The following is a 7,830-nucleotide window of genomic DNA, read 5'->3' as shown; positions in this document are numbered from 1 at the left end:
TCCTGGCCCCGGACTGACGATGGGAAAGTTAGAGGCATAAACATTCTCACTCCCCCTCAGCTTAAAAAATGAGCATCTTTATCAGGTCGGTGCCAGAAGCAAGAGGAGGGTCTGGGAGGCTCCTTCTTCTTTTTTGTCTCTGTCAGCAGATGATCGAGACTCACTAGAAAATTGTGGTTTAAAGGCAGCAAACGGGATGGACAGATCCTTTGCTTTCAAAAAGTAAAAGCTTTCCCCCTGTCCAGTAATGTCCGGTAAAATCCAGGCGTAGTATGGCAGCCCTAGGGGAGATGGAAGAAGGTCTCTTGCCTTGCCAAAGAAATCTTCTTCTTCTTCTTTGGCGTTCACTCATAGCCGAGTAAGATTGTCTTCCATAATCACGGTTTTAACAGAGTCCGTAAGTGACTATGGAGGCAATTCTGGATCCCCACATCCTTCCACAGTGGGGACATAGGTTTCCGGGCAGGAATTGATCACGGTGTGGATTTGCCAAGCGTGCCTTCCTCTTAGCACGTTTCTCCCTTGCGTCCTGAGTTCGAGTGTCTTCAAAGCCCACGACACCTTTGGTCAAGGCTGTTCTCTCGGAGGTCATTTCCCTGAAGTGTCACAGGGATGCTTTGCTGCCCAGAGGAACCTGGTGCGATTCCAACAACTGCAAAACTTGATGTTCCTGGTCTTTTCTGGGGCAAAGATCAACGCCAACCCTGCCTGAGGGTCTCTCATGGGCATCTATCTGGGTGGTCATTGCGAGAACAGGTTGCTAGACTACAGCACCATATAGGATCACCATGGCTTTCGTTTGCAGTGCCCTGGTTAAAATGAACCAGGGCCTGATTCATGCACGGGCAGGTGCTTGAACCACGAAGGACAGGACTGGGACACCATTTGCCAATTTCTCTGCAATGGTGCAGTCAGTCAGGGGTGAAGTGCCGCCACTATTGCATAGCAGGGATAGTGACCTTGTCTCCTGCGGTGCTATTTGCCAGTCCCCTGAATGCCAAAGAAAATAATAATAATAATAATAATAATAATAATAATAATAATAATAATAATATTTATTTATATCCCACCGCCCCGCCCCCCCCCCGGCCAAAGCTCAGAGCGGCTAACATCATACAAGTAAGACAATGCATAAAAACAAGCAATCAATAAATTAAGATTGTTGTTGTTTAGTCGTTTAGTCGTGTCCGACTCTTCGTGACCCCCAGACCAGAGCACGCCAGGCACTCCTGTCTTCCACTGGCTCCTGCAGTTTGGTCAGACTCATGCTGGCAGCTTCGAGAACACTGTCCAACCATGCCGTACTCTGTCGTCCCCTTCTCCTTGTGCCCTCCATCTTTCCCAACATCAGGATCTTTTCCAGGGAGTCTTCTTTTCTCATGAGGTGGCCAAAGTATTGGAGTCTCTGCTTCAGGATCTGTCCTGTCGAGAGCCAGTGTGGTGTAGTGGTTAAGAGCGGTAGTCTCCTAATCTGGGGAACCAGGTTCGCGTCTCCGCTCCTCCACATGCAGCTGCTGGGTGACCTTGGGCCAGTCACACTTCTCTGAAGTCTCTCAGCCCCACTCACCTCACAGAGTGTGTGTTGTGGGGGAGGAAGGGAGAGGAGAATGTTAGCCGCTTTGAGACTCCTTAAAGGGAGTGAAAGGCGGGATATCAAATCCAAACTCTTCTTCTTCCTTCCAGTGAGCACTCAGGGCTGATTTCCTTCAGAATGGAGAGGTTGGATCTTCTTGCAGTCCATGGGACTCTCCAGAGTCTCCTCCAGCACCATAATTCAAAAGCATCCATTCTTCGGCGATCACCCTTCTTTATGGTCCAGCTCTCACTTCCATACATCACTACTGGGAAACCCATAGCCTGAACTATACGGACCTTTGTTGGCAAGGTGATGTCTCTGCTTTTTAAGATGCTGTCTAGGTTTGTCATTGCTTTTCTCCCAAGAAGCAGGTGTCTTTTAATTTCCTGAGTGCTGTCACCATGTGCAGTGATCATGGAGCCCAAGAAAGTAAAATCTCTCACTGCCTCCATTTCTTCCCCTTCTATTTGCCAGGAGGTGATGGGCCCAGTGGTCATGATCTTCGTTTTTTTGATGTTGAGCTTCAGACCATATTTTGCGCTCTCCTCTTTCACTCTCACTTTCTGCCATCAAAGTTGCATTCTCTGCATATCTGAGGTTGTTTCCATTTCTTCCGGCAATCTTAATTCTTGCCTATCACTCTGTAAATAAAGTTTAAACACAGTGTTCTCCAGTGGTTTGCAAAGGGGGCAATAGCGCCCCCTGGGTGTCAGTGGGAATACCTGGCAGGTGGCCTCTAGGAGGCTAGGAGGTGGAAATGACAGCGAGACCTCAGAAAGCTGGTATTCCAGTTTTGTTGAATTAATTAATTAAACTACATAGCTTTGATTGGAGTTTGAATGAGTGTGAAATTAAGTGCTACAGCTTTGAATTTTATTGTGCTATCATCTTCCTTTTTTAAAAAAATCGCTTTTATTTGATTTTACAGATATAAAGTTATAACAATACCAAGTACAGTGGTACCTCGGGTTACATACGCTTCAGGTTACAGACTCCGTTAACCCAGAAATGGTGCTTCAGGTTAAGAACTTTGCTTCAGGATGAGAACAGAAATCGTGCTCTGGCGGCACAGTGGCAGCAGGAGGCCCCATTAGCTAAAGTGGTGCTTCAGGTTAAGAACAGTTTCAGGTTAAGTACAGACCTCCGGAACGAATTAAGTACTTAACCCGAGGTACCACTGTACATATCTATATATAGAGATTTATCTGAATTTTGAGACTTCCCACAATTCCCTCCATGGGTCCTATTGTAAACATTTTCAGCTGCATATTATTTTATAATCTATATTTTGTATCTGTCCATATTGTCCATATTATTTCTTATGTTACAAGTGTTATTAAAACCCTGCTAATGTTTTCATCTGCTTACAGTGGTCTCCTAAATAAATTATAATTTCCCCCATTCTTTCTTGAAGTTTTTGTTGTCTTGGTTCCTGAGCTTTCCGGTCAATTTTGCCATTTTGGCTTAATCCAATATCTTGGTTTGCCATTACAGGTAGGTAGCCGTGCTGGTCTGCTGTAGTCGAAACAAAATTAAAAAATTCCTTCCAGTAGCACCTTAGAGGCCAACTAAGTTTGTTATTGGTATGTGTGCATGCACACGAAAGCTCATACCGATAACAAATTTAGTTGGTCCCTAAGGTGCTACTGAAAGGAATTTTTTAACTTTATCTTGGTTTGCCATTCCTCTCTGGTAGGGACTTCTTCTTCTTCTTTCCAAATAATAATAATAATAATAATAATAATAATAATAATAATAATAATTTATTATTTATACCCCGCCCATCTGGCTGGGCTTCCCCAGCCACTCTGGGCAGCTTCCAACATAATATTAAAATACAGTAATGCATCAAACATTAAAAGCTTCCCTAAACAGGGCTGCCTTCAGATGACTTCTAAAAGTCTGGTAGTTATTTTTCTCTTTGACATCTGGTGGGAGGGCGTTCCACAGGGCGGGCACCACTACTGAGAAGGCTCTCTGCCTGCTTCCCTGTAACTTGGCTTCTCGCAGTGAGGGAACCTCCAGAAGGCCCTCGGTACTGGACCTCATCCGTGCTGCTGTTGTCGCATACATAAAAAGTCTTTTCTGCTCCTTTGGGATGTTGGTACCTACAATTCCTAATAAAAAAGTTTCTGGGTTGTTCTTGTTTTTACAAAAATTATTTTCAACATTTTTTCCATTTCGTTGTATATCATCTCCCAGAAAGCTTTTATTACCTTGCACGGCCACCACATATGATAAAAGGTACCTTCTTTCTTTTTACATTTCCAGCAGGTATTTGTACTTGTTTTGTTGATGAGAGCACATGTTTTATATTCATTTTATATGTGCTATCATCTTCCTTCGTGAGCCATGTATACTGCTATTCTGAATAATTCTCCCTCTCTGCAGGCAGATGCGATGCATGCAAAGGGGAGAATCTAATGCATGCTTCCCCAACCTGGTGCCCTCCAGATCTTTTGGACTACAACTCCCAGCAGCCTCGGCATCATGCGGCTGTGCTGCCCGGGGCTTATGGGAGTTGCAGGCCAAGACTTCCGGAGAGCCCAAGGTTGGGGAAGGCTGAGTTCACCACAGTGCCTTGGGTCCAGACTGAGCCTCGCTCTGAAGTCTAAGGAATATATTTCTTTATCTCCTGGGAGGATACTGTTGCCATAACTCATCACGGAATGCGTATTACTGCACAATAATAAATAACAGGAAACATCCCACAACAACCCAAGTTAAACCGCTGCTGGTTCCATGGCAATGGTGGATTTGTGGAACTAACAACTAAATAACAAATAAGCATTAGGAGCTGAGTGGCAGGCAGTCGTATGTCCTTCTGCTCCCCCTTCTGCTGATTTTCTGTCAGGCATAGAATCACAGATTCATAGAATTGTAGAGGTGGGAGGGATCTTCAAGGGTCAACTTGTTGTTGTTGTTGTTGCTGCTTAGTTGTTTAGTCGTGTCCGACTCTTCGTGAACCCTTGGACCAGAGCACGCCAGGCACTCCTGTCTTCCACTGCCTCCCGCAGTTTGGTCAGACTCATGTTCGTAGCTTCCAGAACACTGTCCCACCATCTCGTCCTCTGTCGTCCCCTTCTCCTTGCGCCCTCCATCTTTCCCAACATTAGGGTCTTTTCCAGGGAGTCTTCTCTTCTCATGAGGTGGCCAAAGTATTGGAGTCTCAGCTTCAGGATCTGTCCTTCCAGTGAGCACTCAGGGCTGATTTCCTTCAGAATGGATACTTTTGATCTTCTTGCAGTCCATGGGACTCTCAAGAATCTCCTCCAGCACCACAATTCAAAAGCATCAATTCTTCGGCGATCAGCCTTCTTGATGGTCCAGCTCTCACTTCCATACATCACTACTGGGAAAACCATAGCTTTTACTGTACGGACCTTTGTTGGCAAGGTGATGTCTCTGCTTTTTAAGCTGCTGTCTAGGTTTGTCATTGCTTTTCTCCCAAGAAGCAGGCGTCTTTTAATTTTGTGGCTGCTGTCACCATCTGCAGTGATCATGGAGCCCAAGAAAGTAAAATCTCTCACTGCCTCCATTTCTTCCCCTTCTATTTGCCAGGAGGTGATGGGCCCAGTGGCCATGATCTTCGTTTTTTTGATGTTGAGCTTCAGACCATATTTTGTGCTCTCCTCTTTCACCCTCATTAAAAGGTTCTATAATTCCTCCTCACTTTCTGAAGGATCACCTAGTTCAACCTAATAATAACAATAGCAATAATAGTTTGTTTGTTTGTTTGTTTGTTTGTTTGTTTGTTTATAATCTGCCCATCTGGCTGGGTTTCCCCAGCCACTCTGGGTGGCTCTCAACAGAATATTAAAAACACAATAAAACACCAAACATAAAAAACCTCCCTAAACAGGGCTGCCTTCAGATGTTTTCTAAAAGTCAGATAGTTGTTTATTTCCTTGACATCTCATGCAGGAATCACAGCTAAAGAGATCCTTGACAGGCCATCCAATCTCTGCTTTAAAACCTCCAAGAACGGAGAGCCCACTACCTTCTGAAAGAGACTGTCTTCATGCTAATAAAGGAAGGAAGGAATAGGAGCCCCAAGGAATAGTCAGCTTCCCATCACTTCTCAAATGGAGTATGCATAACAGTATTATAACTCTGTTGGACAAGATGGACTGTTTCAAGAAGTGGCAGAGAGACATTTCTAGATTTGTCTGGCAGGGCAAGAAGCCCAGAATAAAAGTTAAAATATTAACTGATGCAAAGGAAAGAGGCGGATTTGCCCTGCCAGACCTTAAACTTTACTATGAATCAGCAGTATTCTGCTGGTTGAAAGACTGGCTGCTTCTTGAGAACATGGACATTTTGGACCTAGAAGGTTTTAACAATGTTTTTGGGTGGCATGCATATTTGTGGTACGACAAGGTTAAAGCACATAAAGCATTTAAAAACCATATTGTCAGGAAAGCATTGTTCAATGTCTGGATAAGATACAAAGACTTACTGGAAAATAAAACCCCAAGGTGGTTGTCACCAATGGAAGCGAAGGCTCAGAAAAAGCTCAATATGGAGGCCAAATGGCTGAAATATTGGGAAATATTGGAACAAGAAGGAGATAAATTGAAATTGCAGAGTTTTGAGAAATTAAAAGATAAAGTGCGAGACTGGCTTCATTATTATCAAATAAGAGAGGCCTATAATTTGGACAAAAAAATTGGCTTCCAGGTGGAAAAATCAAAATTGGAAACAGAATTGTTAGATCCCAAAACTAAGATACTTTCAAGAATGTATAACTTGCTGTTAAAATGGAATACGCAGGATGAAACGGTTAAATCTGCTATGATTAAATGGGCACAAGATATTGGTCATAACATTATGTTTGCTGACTGGGAACAGTTGTGGACCACCGGTATGAAATTTACGGCATGTAATGCCTTAAGAGAGAATATTATGAAAATGATATACAGGTGGTACATGACACCAGTCAAGCTTGCAAAAATATATCATTTGCCCGATAACAAATGTTGGAAATGTAAAGAAAATGAATGTACATTCTTTCACCTTTGGTGGACGTGCCCAAAGATTAAGGCTTTCTGGGAGATGATCTATAATGAAATGAAAAAGGTATTTAAATATACCTTTCTGAAGAAACCAGAGGCCTTTCTCCTGGGCATAGTCGGCCAATTGGTGCCAAAGAAGGATAGAACTTTCTTCATGTATGCAACAACAGCAGCAAGAATACTTATTGCAAAGTATTGGAAGACACAAGATTTACCCACCCTGGAAGAGTGGCAGATGAAGGTGATGGACTATATGGAATTGGCGGAAATGACTGCCAGAATCCGAGACCTGGGAGAAGAGTTGGTGGAAGAAGATTGGAAGAAATTTAAAGACTATCTGCAGAAACACTGTAAAATTAATGAATGTTAAAATGATGTTGGATTGAAAATAAGTGGCATTAGCAACAAAGTTAATAAGAATATGCAAAAATGAATTGATAATGGATGAAAATATAGTTATAATATGTTAACATATAGAGTTAAGATAAACGAAAGAGGGTAAGGATTTGCTGATTTGATTATTTAAATGGGAATACAAAAAGGGGAGGTGTGAGGAGGTCAAGGAAACAAGCTAATGAGTTTAAAATTACAAAAAATGGATTTGTTTTTAATTCTTTTTTATCTATCCGTTTTTTGTATTTTGTATTTTTCTTTTTCTTTTTTCTTTTTTATGTATTTTTGTATGTTTTCTTTTTTTATCTTTTTCTTTTCATATGTCTTTTTTGTATTCTGTAAACCTATGTTTTTGTAAAATCTCAACAAATATTTTATATATAAAAAAAATATAACTCTGGTGAGCGCACAACTTGCACTGCATTGCCTCTCCATATATATCCAGTTGGTGCAATGTGCCATGTAGCAATATTCTGTCCTCCAGGTGCTGTTTGGGCACATATCAGGAGGCCTTGGACTGTCCCCTCTCCAGGAAACGTTTCCTGGCTCAACTGTCACAACATTTCCCCTGCCAGATGACACACTGGAAGTAGCTTCCAGGGGTCTGGAGGGATCCCTGTGGCTGCAAAGCTATTCCCAACATGTGGATAGTCTTCTTGCCTTCCCAGTTGCACTGAAACAACAAAAAGGGATGAACCGAAAAGCAAACAAACTAATCCCCCTATCCCTCTAGTAAAAAACTTTTCAGACAAACTGCCCTGATGAAATTCATTGAAAAACACACCTCTTTATCCTTAGCAAAGAACAATACAGTCATACCTCGGGTTACAGATGCTTCAGGTTGTG

The sequence above is a fragment of the Podarcis filfolensis genome, assembly GCF_964270895.1.
Source record: "Podarcis filfolensis genome assembly, chromosome: 1".
Taxonomy (NCBI): domain Eukaryota; kingdom Metazoa; phylum Chordata; class Lepidosauria; order Squamata; family Lacertidae; genus Podarcis; species Podarcis filfolensis.
The sequence above is the reverse complement of the archived record's forward strand: the minus strand, read 5'-3'. Positions refer to the sequence as shown.